The 15,881-nt window shown below is 39.4% G+C and overlaps 1 pseudogene; it reads right to left on the bottom strand.

The window, feature by feature from the left end:
- Positions 1-275: 275 nt before the first annotated feature.
- LOC21385034 lies at positions 276-15,103 on the bottom strand (annotated as a pseudogene).
- Between the last annotated feature and the right edge of the window lie 778 nt (positions 15,104-15,881).

A 15,881-nucleotide genomic window follows, 5' to 3' on the forward strand; every position in this document is an offset into this window, starting at 1 on the left:
CGTTTATTCAAGTTTTTGAGTTAGAAAGTAATATCACGTGAGAGATAACATTGTAGCAAAAAAAAAAAAAAAAAGTTGAGCACTTGAATTAAAAAGTGATTTCATGTGAGAAATAACACTGTAGCAAAAAAAAAGTTAAATTTAAATTTTTATGAGAAAAACACTGTAACAAAAATTTAAGTTGTAATTCGAACTAGCGAAATGAACGGGACTGAAGATTGAACATGATATAGAAACAAGCCATGTAAACTAAATAGAAGAAACAAAACCCAAAAACTAAATTGTGATTTTTCTTGGTGATACAAGGTACACAATAAAAAGATGCTACAACGAAAATGGAAAACGAAAGCAATATCAGTAACTGAAAATCTCTTAACTTACAATCCACTTTTTTACGTACGGACCACCAACAGCATGTGGTGCCACATTCCCTTCTTTTCTCTCACTATGTTAGCACATGATATTATATCAAAATGGCAGCCGCGCAGCACCATGGTGGGATTGATATTAATTTTGGTTAAGAAACAGGAAAAAAATTTGTCCTCACAATGTACAAATATATATATATATATATATATATTTCCTCTTTAGTAATATCTATTCTACAAAGGTACACCATCCAATGAAGACATTGGATCATCAAATGAGGTCCATTCAGAATGCTAGAGGAAGAGAATAGTGAGAAAGAATACTCACCAATGAAACGGGTTTCCTCCAATGCCTACCACCAAATACCTTTCTTTTGGCAATTGTGGCCTCCATAATTAAGCTAAACCTAGCAAGAACCTGAACACATCACTCAATGAAACAATCCCTTCTACACGCTTGCTCCCAGCCTCTACAATCACAAGCCTCCTAACCCCTGCAAAGCAAGAACGCAATTAATTGAGAATCGTGACTTGCGAGCTACGTCTGAGTTAAACTTGAAGATGGAAGTCTTCTTTTGTTTCTCTACAGTGAAGACTAAGCTCCTTCGCTTATTATCCTAGGTCAGAACAACTTGAATGGAGTTTCTCTCGCTTTTGGCATAGCTAGAGGCCCACACTAGAGTACTAGGATGCCGTCCAAGTTCCAAGGACAAGAAGTCAAATGATGCGAAAACATAAAACAGAAAATGTAGATGATATTTTGAATATACTGGGATTTGATAACCGTTCCATCACTTTATGCAGAGGATCAGATGGCAAGCACATCTGACATCTCTGTCCATTGAAAACTCCATATGGAGAATTCGCATCTTGTCCCAGTTGCAATGCCTGTAAAGGTTGATAAAATAGCAAGTACTTAGAAAACGGAAGGCAGATCATCATCAAACAAAACTTAATACTGTTATTCAAAAGAACTCAAATTTCCAGCAAAAAATAAAATAAAATAAAATAAATCAAGTTAAAACTGAACATATAAAAACTTGTGAATCAAGTCCTCCAGATAACAAAATGCATCCCTATCCTACCAAAGCATGGCTAACAAGCACACTGCCAATGTGCAAACATCACGACTAAAAATGAAGGGGGATACACTTAGGCAAGCAACATTTTAGCCATTACCTCATGGATACTCATTTCGTCTAGGCTAATCCGTGCATAAGCCTTATCTTTTGCCAAATCAGTGATATCACTGCGAAGGACATAAAGGTACATAAATAACTTGGCTCCAGCAGTATAATAGTATCAAGGAGGAGGCAAGGTAAGAGTGGATGGAATGCATTACCTTCGCGAATAAATATCAAGCAATGAATCATTATCATCCACTATGGGCACCGAACTAACTTCAGCTACAAGAGAGATGCAGCATAAGATAAGCAGAAGCCGGAAATTTGATACAGGTGAAATGAGCTGGTAAAGTTTTAGTCCTCTCTAAGTCTGTTGTAAGGTTAAAGATGCCAAAGGACCAAGGGCCCAACAACTTCCAGTAATGTAAAAAAAGGAAACACCATGTCTCCACAATTTCTCCATCTCACCGGATCAATTAAAAAGCTAACGCCAAAACAAAGCACCAAAGAAAGAAAACCGTGCAATGTGTGTAGTCAAAGAAAACCATGCAATGTGTGTAGTCTGGTGGACACGTCTAATGCGGAAAAAAAAAGTGAGAAAATTATTATGGAAAAAGAGCTAGTTGGCTAAACTTCTAAAGAATCACAACTTAAAACCTAAATAACATAGGGAATAAAAGAATATCACCTTGAACCAACAAATAGGGCAGCACTCAAAGAGGTATTGGGTCTCAACATGGCAAGTGGGCGTCGACTAGACTCCCCAATTTTTGGAACCCACGTACCCAATGGAATTGCACAAATTGGTTGTTGAAGAGTGGGCAAGGAGCTAGAAGAATGTCTAAAATGCCTACATATACCTGAAAATTTGGCCATGTATTAATACAAAGTCAAATACTTTAAACTAGAAAACAAGTAATCTGCTTCCATTTTAGTATTCCGGACAAGGAAGCAAGATGTAGTAGCTGAGACTGAAAATATGAACCATCCCGTGAAGAAGAATGGATAATGGGAATTGTAGACACCTTGTTTTGAAATATCTTCAAAGCAACATCTTTGAGAGAGTCACATGGCCCAGACTGCAAGTTATTTACTAGATATTTGTACTCAGCAAATCCAAGTATTCCCATTAATTTACAAGGCATGGATAGGAATAAAAGAAGCTGTTTAGTTTGCTTCACTTGAGCTAGAACCCCTAAAACATTTCAAACGTGATATACTAATATGGTAGTTATACTAACGTAATGTAGAAACTAGACTTAGTTCACTATGCAATCCATGCAACCACTGGAGGTTTCAACTTACATGGATAAGATGCCGAGGATAAGGTCTTCCACTGTCATCCATTTGTCCGTTAAGATGTAATTTTACCTCTTTCCAAGCTGCTATAGTATGAGTCTCGAGCTCTTCCTCCGTCAAATTTGATCCATGATTCCCAAGCTAGAAAGGATCATACATCTTAGTTGAGTAAAAAGACAAACTGGCATACATGCATTCGTGGTGTAAATTTGAAATGAAAGAAAAAGAAAGGAAAGAGGAAGACACAATAAAGTATCAACATAGACGTCCAAGCGCCCAAGAGGGCCGAGACTCGCAAAAGCAAAATGCAGGATGATCAACCAATTATCAATCATCAGCCAGTTATCAATTACCATGTTGCATCATAAGAAGAGCTAGCCTATGGCTCTAAACTGGTTCATAAACATGAACTGAGCCGAGACTCGCAAAAGCAAAATACAGGATGATCAACCAATTGTCAATCATCAGCCAGTTATCAATTACCATGTTGCATCATAAGAAGAGCTAGCCATAAACATGAACTGAGCCATGAACGCGCAATTGGTGCAACAAAAGGGTAAGGAATCGGAAATTAAGATTCTTAATCTTACAAGCATGAATTATCTTTAAAACAGCTTCTCTGACTATTGTTTTTCCAAGAAAAATTGGAAATCTATTTGCCTAAGATAAAGAATCTGTCTTCCTCAATAAATTGGCTCCAGAAGAGATGACAAGGAAAGAACTTTTCCCACCAAATAAAAAAGGAAAAAAAAAAAGAGGCAAATGGGTAGAAGATTGAACATGTTAAGTTCATGGACCATAGAAAAAAACTACGCATCCCAATTACAGTAGTCTCAAGTTCTCAACCTAAAAACTACGCATACGATGGAGCATGTTAAGTTCAATCTTTTCCTAGCCATTTAACCATAATCTGCACTTCATGCTTTCTTAATTTTGATGTATGTGAAGGTTTGACTTTAAAATTATGACAGCATAGATTAGCACTTAAAAGAAATAAGAAAGCAGTTCCACTGAACAAACCTCTCTTAGAATGAGGACAAAGTCCAAAGCAGTGAGAACTCCAACACACTGGCTCTTGTAAGAATTCCAGAGAGGAGCCACAGGAATGTCCTGAAAGTAACTTGCGTTAGCAAGAATACTATGAGCTTAAGCACATTACTGCTGAAACTCAATTCAATAAACTTATAAATAAATAGTTGATGAGGATTGAGCATTCAAACCTTGCCTGACTCAGGAAGCAACTCGTAAGCCGTATGTGTGGACAAAAATGCAGATATACGATGCCGAGAGATCTCTATATCAGACTCCGATGCCTGTGGAATTGCTTCCTGCAAAAGCAAAACATCACCAGGCAAGATACCTTGTTTGTGATGCAAGATAACATCTAGCAAGTACTAAGTTGAAGTATGTTGAATTAGGAGATATTTGGTTTCAATAGAACCAGATTTTAGGGGATATGCGCCGTAAATATAGATAGTCAATAACTAAAAATTAGGAAATTTTGTTAGTGTATAGCCTGTAGCTTCCTATTTTAGCTCCTTGTATTTTCTATTTAACTAAAGCACTGTAAATCATTCTTTTCACGGCAATATACAGTCTCTTTTTCCATACCTTCTGCTCCCCTATTTGGTATCAGAACGGGAGATCCTGAGTTCAAACCCCTATAATTGCACTCTTTACGTGTTGCTTTAAATATATTTTGGGCTTATTATCAAATGGTCACGTGTTGAGCTTTCCAATTAATTTACCTACACCATTGCCCATTGTCCAGTCCACATGTGAGGGGGAATGCTAAAGTATAAAACTATTGTTGGCCCACCTCCTAATAGCTTAAGCTTTTGGGATGGATTGGTAAACTAACATAGTTTCAAAGCATTTATTGATTCTTCTGAAGCAAAAAAACAAAAAAACAAAAAAAAAACAAAAAACACAAAACACCCTAGCCGTCCTTTCTTTCAAACAACCCTAGTCACCATGTCTAATGTAAAACACCCTAGCCGTCCTTTCTTTCAAACAACCCTAGTCACCATGTCTAATGTTGTATATGAGTCCCCTAACTCCTCTGTTAGCCAGACCAAAGTCTTTGAGTCCCAAGTCCAAAACTCTGAGACACACTCTGTCCAAATTACCACAATTCGGCTAAAAGGTGAGAACTTCCTTCCCTGGGCCCAATCCATGCAGATGTACATCCAAGGTAGAAGCAAAATCGGCTATCTGAAGGGAGACAAGAAGGAACAAAAACTTGAAGATCCTTCTTAATCGACCTGGGATGCAGAGAATTCGATGGTGATGACCTGGCTGGTTAATTCTATGGAAGAAGACATCAATTCTAGGATTGAAGCCAGAAATTGTCAAAGGATTGGGCAGGTTTTGGAGAGTACCTTTGTCAAAGGATTGAAGCCAGAAATTAGGGCGGAAATCAGATTGATGAAACCCGAAGGATTGGGCAGGATAATGGAGGTAGCCCAGCGGGTGGAGGAATGTAACCAGTTGGTACGTGAGTCAAGAGTTTCAGGCCCACAAGGGCCACAAAGTTTATTCTGGAACAAGAGTAGTAATGCGAATTTGGCATTTTCTGGACATAAAGGAGGCCCAAGCTTTTCTGGAGTGGGAACAAGAAACACAAGTGCACCGATGGAAAGGAACCTTGCTTCGATGGAGAAGAATACTGGTTCTGGAAGCGGCGCGGCGACCTTTAGACGTTTGACAGATGCGAAGTTGCAAGCAAAGAGGGAAAAAGGTTTATGTTACCGATGTGACGGGAAGTATACTTTTGGGTACTATTATCCAAATTGGGAGTTGCACGTGTTGATTGTCAGGGAAGAAGAAGAGGAAGACCATGAGAATTGGACAACGGAGAGGGACGAGAATTCGGAGGAAGAAGAGTTGGAGTTGTCGCTCAACTCGGTGGTTGGACTCACAGCTCCGAAAACTATGAAACTCAAAGGAATCATTCGGGGGTAAGAGGTAATTGTCTTGATCGAAAGTGGGGCTACCCACAACTTCATTTCTTGTGATTTAGTAAAGAAATTGGGGCTGACCATAGATAAAACGAGTGGGTATGGGGTAGTGATGGGAACTGTGGTTTCGGTGAAAGGAGAAGGTGTTTGTAGAGGGGTGATGGTTGCCTTGCAAGAGGTTGAGGTGGTAGAAGATTTCTTGCCTTTAGAATTAGGTCGTTCGGATTTAATATTGGGTATCCAATGGTTGGAAACTCTGGGAGTGGTCATAGTGAATTGGAAGACGTTACTCATGAAATTCAATTTGGGTGATCGACATGTGTCACTACAAGGGGATCCTGGGTTGAACAAAACACCGGTCACCCTCAAAGCCTTGATGCGAGCTCTTAGGCATGAGGGCCAAGGGGTTTGGGTTGAGTTGGGAAATTTAATGGTAAATTGTGTGACAAAAGGGAGGAAATACAGCTCGGGTTGAAGTCTGTGTTGAGAAAGTATGCCACAGTGTTTGAATCCCCAGTGGGCTTACCACCCGCAAGGGTAAAGGATCATGCCATTGTCTTAAAAGAAGGAACTTCGCCGATAAATGTTCGGCCGTACCGCTATTCGCACATCCAGAAAACCGAGATTGAGCGGCTGGTGGGGGAGATGTTGGCGGCCGGCATCATCCAAGCTAGTGTAAGTCCGTACTCCAGCCATGTACTTTTGGTAAAGAAAAAGGACGGTAGTTGGCGGTTTTGTATGGATTACCGCGTGTTGATCAAGGAAACGGTACCCGATCGTTTTCTGATTCCTGTGATCGAAGAGCTCCATGATGAACTTCATGGTGCAACAATTTTCTCCAAGATTGACCTCAAGTCGGGTACCACAAGATTCGGGTGCGTCCGGAAGATGTTCTGAAGACTGCATTCCGTACTCATGAAGGCCATTATGAGTTCCTCGTTATGCCCTTCGGCTTCACAAATGCTCCGGCGACTTTTCAATCCCTCATGAACGAGGTCTTATAGGCTTTCCTCCACAAGTTTGTGCTTGTATTCTTCGATGATATACTCATTTACAGCCATTTGTTGGAAGAACATGAGCACCATCTTGCACAAGTGTTGGAAGAGTTGCAGCGTCACAATCTATACGCCAATGCAAAAAAGTGTAGCTTTTGGTCAACGATCAATAGAATATCTAGGACACATTGTGTCCGACCAAGGGGTATCGACGGACCGGCCAAAGTCTCAGCTATGTTGCAATGGCCATTTCCTGCTAATTTGCGGGATCTACGAGGGTTCTTGGGATTGACCGGTTATTACAGGAAATTTGTGGCTGGCTATAGCTATATTGCAGGACCTCTAACTAATCTACTTCGGAAGGACTGTTTCCGATGGGATGCAAGGTCAGCACAAGCGTTTGACAAACTAAAGCATGCTATGACACAGGTGCCGGTTTTAACATTGCCGGACTTTAACAAACCTTTTGTACTTGAGTCAGATGCTTCCGGTTTCGGAGTGGGGGCGGTTTTGATGCAAGATCAGAGATCCATAGCGTTTTTCAGCCAGGTATTATCCGCTCAAGCTCGAAGTAAATCGGTATACGAGCGAGAGTTAATGGTTGTTGTGTTAGCTGTCCAAAAGTGGCGGCCATACCTTCTGGGGCGCCACTTTGTCATCCGGACCAACCAGCGTAGCCTTAAATATTTACTAGAGCAGCGTCTAGTGAATGTTGAACATCAGAAATGGCTAACTAAATTGCTGGGATACGATTTTGAGATTCAATATCGTCCTGGGGTCAAGAATCGTGCGGCAGATGATTTGTCTCGATGCCATGCCGACTCCACTTTAAATGTCTTGGTAACAACTTCCGTGATCAGGACGAAGACCATACATCAGCAAGTGTTGCAGGATGAACGACTGGCAAGGATTTGGTCGGATTTACAACATAACACCGCAGCGCACCCCAGGTACTCAATTCGGCAGGGGCGGTTGTTCTTTCGGGGCCGAATGGTAGTGGCTTCGAATTCCCCAATGGTACAGCAGCTTTTACGTTCTTATCATAATGGTGTGCTAGGAGGGCATTCCGGGGAATTGAAGACTTATCGCCGGTTAGCTGCGGACTGGTATTGGACAGGCATGAAGAAGGATGTGGTTTCATATGTGGCAGCGTGTGAGGCGTGTCAACGTTGTAAGGCCTCTACTTTGGCTCCTAGCGGACTTCTCCAACCATTACCTGTGCTCGCGCAAGTGTGGGAAGATGTGTCCATGGAATTCATTGAGGGACTGCCTCGCTCGGAAGGATTCGACACTATTCTGGTGGTCGTTGATCGACTCAGCAAATATGTCCATTTTGTTGCCCTCAAGCATCCCTTTTCGGCTGAGAAAGTGGCTCACCGGTTCATCCAAGTGGTTCGTCTTCATGGCGTACCTCGCACAATTGTGTCGAACCGGGACTGCATTTTCCTCAGTCATTTTTCGACTAAGCTTCATAAATGGATGGGCACCGTACTCTCTTGCAACACTGCATATCACCCCCAATCCGATGGGCAGACCGAAGTCGTTAACAGATGCGTCGAAACGTACTTACGTTGTTTTACTTCCGACATGCCTAGGCAGTGACATAAATGGTTGGCATGGGCGGAGTATTGGTATAACACTTCTTTTCACACTTCCACTCGGATGACCCCATTTCAAGTCGTATATGGTCAAGCTCCCCCTCCGCTGTTACGCTATGGGGTGGGTGCGTCGCTAGTGGGGTCTGTGGAACGGCAATTGATGGACCGGGATGCTATGTTAGATCTCCTCAAGTTTCACCTCCTTCGTGCTCAACAGAAAATGAAGGCTGTGGCGGACAGTAAACGACACGATGTTCAGTTTGTGATGCGGGATTAAGGGATAAGGTGTATAAATAAGACAGAGGTAGAATAAGGGAGGATTATTCAGTTTGTGAAACTTCTACATGATAGTTTAGGAGAGCAAGGGATCTCTTGAATATCCCCATACCCTTTTTCTGTATTCAATTTTCGCCATTGATAGTAATTAAAGCTTACTGTTAGCAATTTCCTTCTGGTTTGTCATCTCTATCGCTTATTTGGTCTGGAGTTTATCATATATGTTACCACACAACAAAAGAACTCTGGGATAATGTCAACCAGATGTATTCGGACCTGGGAAATCAATCTCAAGTCTATAAACTGACGCTAAAACTCAGAGAGATCCGTCAAGGAGAGGACAGCGCTACAAAGTATTTTAACTCTTTAAAACGTTTGTGGCAGGACCTTGATTTATTCAGCAATTATGAGTGGAAGTCACCTGAAGATTGCAACCATTACAAAAAGATAGTGGAAACAACCGCATCTTCAAGTTTCTCATTGGACTCAATGTCGAGTTTGATGAAGTGAGGCAGAATAATTGGACGACAACCCCTGCCTTAAATCAGTAAAGTCTTCTCTGAGGTTCGAAGAGAGGAAAGTCACAGGGGTGTCATGCTTGGTAAAAAGTTATCAAATGGTGCTGTTGAGACCTCTGCCCTAGTTCGTCTGAAGCAAATATTGGCAGGAAACATGATGAAAAGCCTCGTGTTTGGTGTAACCACTGCAACAAGCCTCGCCATACCCGTGAGACCTGCTGGAAAAATTCATGGTAAACCTGGAAATTGGAAGAGTAAGCAGGAAGGTAGATTCAACCGAGCCCCAACAGCTCATGAAGCCGAGGCAATTTCATTCAGCAAATAATAGATGGATCATCTTCTAAAATTGCTGAAATCCAATTCCTCATCTGGTACTCCTAATGCTTCTCTTACTCAAACAGGTAACAACCCGAAAGCCTACCTTATTTTGTCGTTCAAATTCCCTTGTTACCCCTTTGGATCATTGATTCAGGGACTTCTGACCATATGACAAGTATTTCTCATTTATTCCAAACTTAGTCACCCTGTTCTGGGTCTGAAAAAATCAGATTAGCCGATGGTTCTTATTCTCCTATTGCAGGCAAATTTTGCTCAAACTTTCAAAAATTATTGATCTTAAGTCTATCCTTCATGTTCCTAAGCATGCCTATAATCTTTTGTCAGTCAGTAAATTGTCTAAAGACTCTAATTGTCGTGTTTCGTTTTTCGAATCCCATTGTGAATTTCAGGAACAGAGCTCGGAGAAGACGATTGGCAGTGCTAAGATGATAGATGATCTCTATTATTTTGAAGATGACGTTTCTAGTAATAAAAAAGGCTCAAGGCCTAAGTAGTATTAGTTCTATTCCTGTTCGAGAACAAATAATGCTATGGCATTTTAGACTAGGGCATCCTAGTTCCTTATTTCAAAAAATTATTTCCTATTTTGTTTAAAGGATAGGATTGTTCATCTTTTTACTGTGAGAATTGTTTTTTTTTTTGTTTTTTTTTTTATCAAAAAGTCATCGCGCTACATATTTTCCCAGACCTTACCAAGCGTCAAAACCATTTCATTTAATTCATAGTGATGTTTGGGGCCTTTCTAGGGTCAACTATTTCTGGAAAAAAATAGTTTGTGACTTTTATTGATAATCATACTCGTTTGTGTTAGGTATACTTAATGAAAGAAAAATCTGAGGTTGAAAAATTATTCAAGGATTTTTTTTATGATGATTGAAAATCAATTTCAAACAAGAATTAGCATTATGCATACTGATAATGGCACCGAATACTTCAATGAAGTTTTAGGAAGTTTTTTAACAAAAAAAAGGAATTTTTCACCAATCCACTTGTGTTGACACGCCTCAACAAAATAGAATTGCTGAAAGAAAAAATATGCATTTACTTGAAGTTTCTTGTGCTATCATGTTTTCAATGAATGTTCCTAAATATTTGTGGGGTGACGCCGTTTTAACACCGTCATAGTTGATGCCTACTCGTGTTCTTGACTATGCTACACCCCTTGATAGTCTTAAAAAAATTTTCCCTGAAACTCAAATTTATTCCAACCTACCTTTGAAAGTATTCGGGTGCCCTGTCTTTGTCCATTTACCTAATAGGCTTCGGTCTAAATTGGATCCTCGAGCTGAATGTATTTGTTGGTTTTGCCCCAAATGGAAAAGGGTACAAATGTTTCAATCCGAAAATGAAAATTTTTTTTATCAATATGGATGTCTCTTTTCTTGAAAATCAACCTTACTTTCAGAAAACTTTTCTTCAGGGGGAGAAAGAGAGTGAAGAAAAGTTTTGGGAGATTTCTACTAAAATTTCTTACCTAAAACTATTGTCTCACACTCTATTACTCTGAACACTGATCTTTTTAAACAGGGAAATGATGTTCTAGAATCAGGAAAATTGGGGCCTCGTAGTCCAAATCTGCCGAACCTTATTGTATCTCTAACAAGGGGAGAAATCCTACTAACGGTTCCAAAAGAACCAAATCTCGAGCTTCTGGTTTATAACAGGAAAAAGACTCATCAAAAGAGTAGAGAGACTACTATTGTACCTAAGCACGGCCAATCAGAGGTCTTGAGCGATGACTCACTGAACATTCAAGGTACTCAAAATTCTAACTTGCCTGTAGTTACCCCTATTATTCTTATCGTAAAGAGTCACCCAGCCAAGTTCCTATAAACCTTGATATTCCTATAGCTATTAGAAAAGAAACCCGAACATGTACTAAGCACCCTCTTGCCAAATACTTGTCTTATGATAAACTTTCCCATAAACATAGGGCCTTACTTCAAATTTTGTCACTTGTTTGTTCCAAGAAACATTCAGGAAGCGCTACATGATCCGAATTGGAAATTAGCAGCGTTAGAAGAGATTAATGCTCTTAAAAAGAGTGGAACATGGGAGATAGTTGACTTGCCCAGAGGAAAGAAAACTGTCGGGTGTAAATGGGTTTTCACTATTAAGTGTAAAACTAATGGTAGTGTGGAAAGGTACAAGGCGAGACTTGTGGCGAAAGGTTTTACGCAAACGTATGACATTTATTATCAAGGGACGTTTGCCCCTGTAGCAAAAAAAAAAAAAATTTCTATCCGAGTCTTATTGTCTTTGGCAGTCAATTCTAACTGGCAATTATATCAGTTGGACATAAAAAATGCCTTTTTAAACGGAGACTTGAAAGAAAAAGTGTTTGTGAGCTTGCCACCTAGGTTCGAGGGAAATCATGGTCAAAACAAAGTCAGTAGGCTTAAAAAATCCATGTATGGTTTAAAACAGTCTCCAAGAGCGTGGTTTGAACGGTTTGGAAAGGTTGTGAAGGGTCATGGGTATCATCAAAGTCAGGCAGACCATACCATGTTCTACAAACACGGTGAGAAAGGGAAAATTGTTGTTTTAATTGTATATGTGGATGATATAATTTTTGATAGGGGATGATATGATTTTTGACAGGTGATGAAATTGAAGAGTTGACCAGACTGAAGAAGAAACTTGCTGAAGATTTTGAAGTAAAAGATCTGGGAGCATTAAAATACTTCCTCGGAATGGAATTTGCTAGGTCAAGAGAAGGACTTTTCGTGAATCAAAGAAAATATGTGCTCGATTTACTTAATGAGACAGGACAACTTGGGTGTAAAGCAGCAAACACTCCAATGAAGTCAACCTGAAGTTAGAAGTTGCCAAACCCGAGAATGTGGTTGATCGAGAGAGATATCAGAGATTGGTGGGAACACTAATTTACTTGTCTCACTCACGCCCAAATATAGCATTTGCAGTTAGTATGGTGAGTCAGTTCATGCACTTTCTTGGACTAAAACACTTTGAAACAGTCTACAGGATTCTGAGGTACTTAAAGGGCTCACTAGGTAGAGGACTTATGTTCAAGAAACAAGGTCATTTGCAAGTGGTGTACACAGATGCTGACTGGGCGGGAAGTACAGTTGATAGACGATCTACCTCAGGATATTGTACCTTCGTTGGAGGAAACTTAGTCACTTAGCGGAGCAAGAAACAAAATGTAGTAGCGAGTAGTGCAGAAGCCGAGTTCAGAGCACTTGCCCATGGGATTTGCAAAGCTATGTGGCTAAAAAGACTCCTTAAAGATTTGAAGGTTATTGTTTCTCCTCCCATGAGAGTCTACTGTGACAACAAGGCTGCCATTTCAATTGCTTATAATCCAGTCCTTCACGAAAAAACCAAACATGTGGAAGTTGACAAACACTTTATCAAAGAGAAGCTTGACTATGGTATTGCATTCCCTAAGTCTCTACTACTGAACAAGCTACAGACATCCTTACCAAAGGACTACACAAGAGACAGTTTGAAGTTTTAAGGAGCAAGCTAGCCATGGAAGACATTTACAAGCCAGCTTGAGAGGGAGTGTTGAATTAGGAGATATTTGGTTTCAATAGAACCATATTTTAAGGGATATTAGGCGTGTAAATATAGATAGTCAATAACTAAAAATTAGGAAATTTTGTTAGTGTACAGCCTGTAGTTTCCTATTTTAGCTCCTTGTATTTTCTATTTAACTAAAGAACTGTAAATCATTCTTTTCACGGAAATATATAGTCTCTTTTTCCATACCTTCTGCTCGCCTATTTAAGTATAAACTCTATTGTAAAATCTCATAGGAATTTCCAATTTACATTGAAGACAGTTCAGCAGCAAATTAACAGTAACCCTGTTTGCAAATCACCATTTTGCCATTCGATCCTTATCCAAAAGTTGACAGACCTAATGATCTGAATTAAACAAACTGTTAAGAACAAAAATGTCTTGTTATATTATAGGGAATGTGTGGATAAAACTTCATCTATAGTGGTGCCCTATGGTGCAATTCAACTGCAATAAGATACAATTTAGAACAAATTAAGCAATAATCACCTTTCTAGCACTTACTCAAGCCTCTCAAAAACTTAACTTTACTAGCATTCCACACCTTAAAAGCTCTTATGTGCTCTCCAATCACACGCACCAAATAAAAGGCTTGGTGATGCCCTAAGAATATCTTTATTACTCTTCCTAACAAATTTGTAATTCTATCCCAATTCCAAACTCTTCCCAACTGATCCATGCATAAACAAAGTGCTAATGCTTCTTTAAGCAAAAACTAAAATGGCACTCTTTGCACCAACTCAAACTTATTAGAAAACATTAACTCAGCATCATCTGGGAGCTTGGCAATTGTTAGGCTTCTCATTCTCCTTATTAGGAGTAGTTGAGTCGTTCTGGGATATGTTCTGACGTAGATGCCACAACAACAAAAACAAGCAAGGAAATAAACCAGTTTAAAGAGGCGAAAAATCTTACCATGGGCATATAGACATCATTATCCACATCCATGTTGGCTCTATCAGGTGCTTCAGGAGGGAAAACGTTAGGAACCATGTCTGGCTCTCCAGACAAAAAGATAGTGTTCACAACGCCATAATTCCCACTTACAAATTGCTGTTGCTCATCGTGCCGCCACTCTCCATCGACGTAAAATTTATACTGCATTACATGGACGGAACACATCTTAAAACCAAACAAAATTACGTCTACAATCAAATTTCCCAATACACAAACATAGCAAGTGGTCAAAGCTGCCATGGAAAACTATTATGGAGATTACGTTTTTCTAAAATGGTCCAAGTTTAAACAGTTGTCAATCATAGGCATTCCTTAACCTGATGATATCCCGGAGACAGGTTCCAAACAACCTGAAACACAGTTGGGCATCCCTCAACTGGAGACATGGGAATATGTTCTGACCATCTGTGCACACAAAAATGGATCTAAAGCCACATCACAAATCTACTATAAATCAATCAAATAAATACTGAGCTTTGACCAGAAAGTGGCAAGAATTACTCTTAAACACACAAAAAAAAAAAAAGTTCAAATTAGTGACATTTGATTCATAAACTTATCAATTAAGTCCAAAGTTCATGTTTATCACCTTGTAAAGGAACCACTGAGGAACACCCTCCTTCCACCATAAGGCCAAACAAATCTCGTCGGAATCAAAATCGATCCAGCATGTCCGCCACTGCTCTCATGTCCTGATTCCGCACCAGAACCACCAAACATCTCCCACCAAATTGTTATCTCCGAAACCGCGAAATCGATTCTCAAAACGCAAAATTCGAAACTCTAGCTCTATCCACACTTGAAGAGCACGAATTTCTTTACAGGGATCCTCCACAGCTGAGCAGAGGACCCCCTTAAAGCTTCCACATGCAAAGCCAACCAAAATTCCCACTTTCTGGTCCCAAATCGCCACAAAGTCCAAATTCAGTGCTCGGAATCCAAAAAAAAAAAAGTCGAAAATCCGAACGAAACTCGAAAAGATGAAGCGGGAAACGTCGCCGGATTCAGCTCCGATCCGGCGGAAGTAGGAGGTCGGGAATCGGGAATTTGATGAAGATGAAAAGGAAATGGCGAGAGTGGGTTTGTGGCGTAATTAAGGGGGAATTTTGGGGTAAAAATGAAAAGCTTGAGAAAGGGAAAAAAGAAAGTGATAAAGGTAACTAATAAGATGTGCGTGGCATTGTTGGATCTTCAAAAGCGTTTCGGCGTTTGGCTTTGGCCTCTCCTCTCACCATCATCATCATCACTCTCTCACTCAATCACGATGAATGAAGAATCTCATCAACGCACACCCACATTCGTTTCGCTGATTCGAGTTTAAAATTTAAATTGAGATGTGATTTTATATGAGAATTTTTTAGTACAATAAAAAAGTTAAATGTGACTATTTATGAAAATTTTTTACTATAACAAAACTCAAATTTTAAACTCGAATCAGCGAAACGAACGAGACCAAAATACCAATTGCTTATAAAAAAAAATACCAACTCTTTTAAAAAAAAAAAAAAAACAAAGGGAATAATTATTATTAGGCAATTGGGATTCACCCTTATGTGCATCACTTATATAATAGTGGTCCATTGAGGTGGGTCTTACTCTATCCAACGTCTACTATTTTTTGTGAGCAGCGTAGTTTCATTTAGAAGTATTAAAAAAATGAATAAATTCATGAAAAGTCTCAATTTTTTTCTCCCTTTAAAAATTAGTCTACGTAGTTAAATTTATCTCATAAATAAACTTTCAACTGAAATAATGTCTTATAAATAGTCTCTATGTTAAAATTTTAGATGGAAACTATTAAATTGAATGGTGGTTATGATTTTTAAGTTATTTTATTTTACACTTTTGTCTAAATGTTTTTTTACTTCTCTAAAATTTGTTATTAATATTTTTCTCTACAA

This window comes from Morus notabilis, unplaced genomic scaffold, assembly GCF_000414095.1.
Source record: "Morus notabilis unplaced genomic scaffold, ASM41409v2 Scaffold940, whole genome shotgun sequence".
NCBI lineage: Eukaryota > Viridiplantae > Streptophyta > Magnoliopsida > Rosales > Moraceae > Morus > Morus notabilis.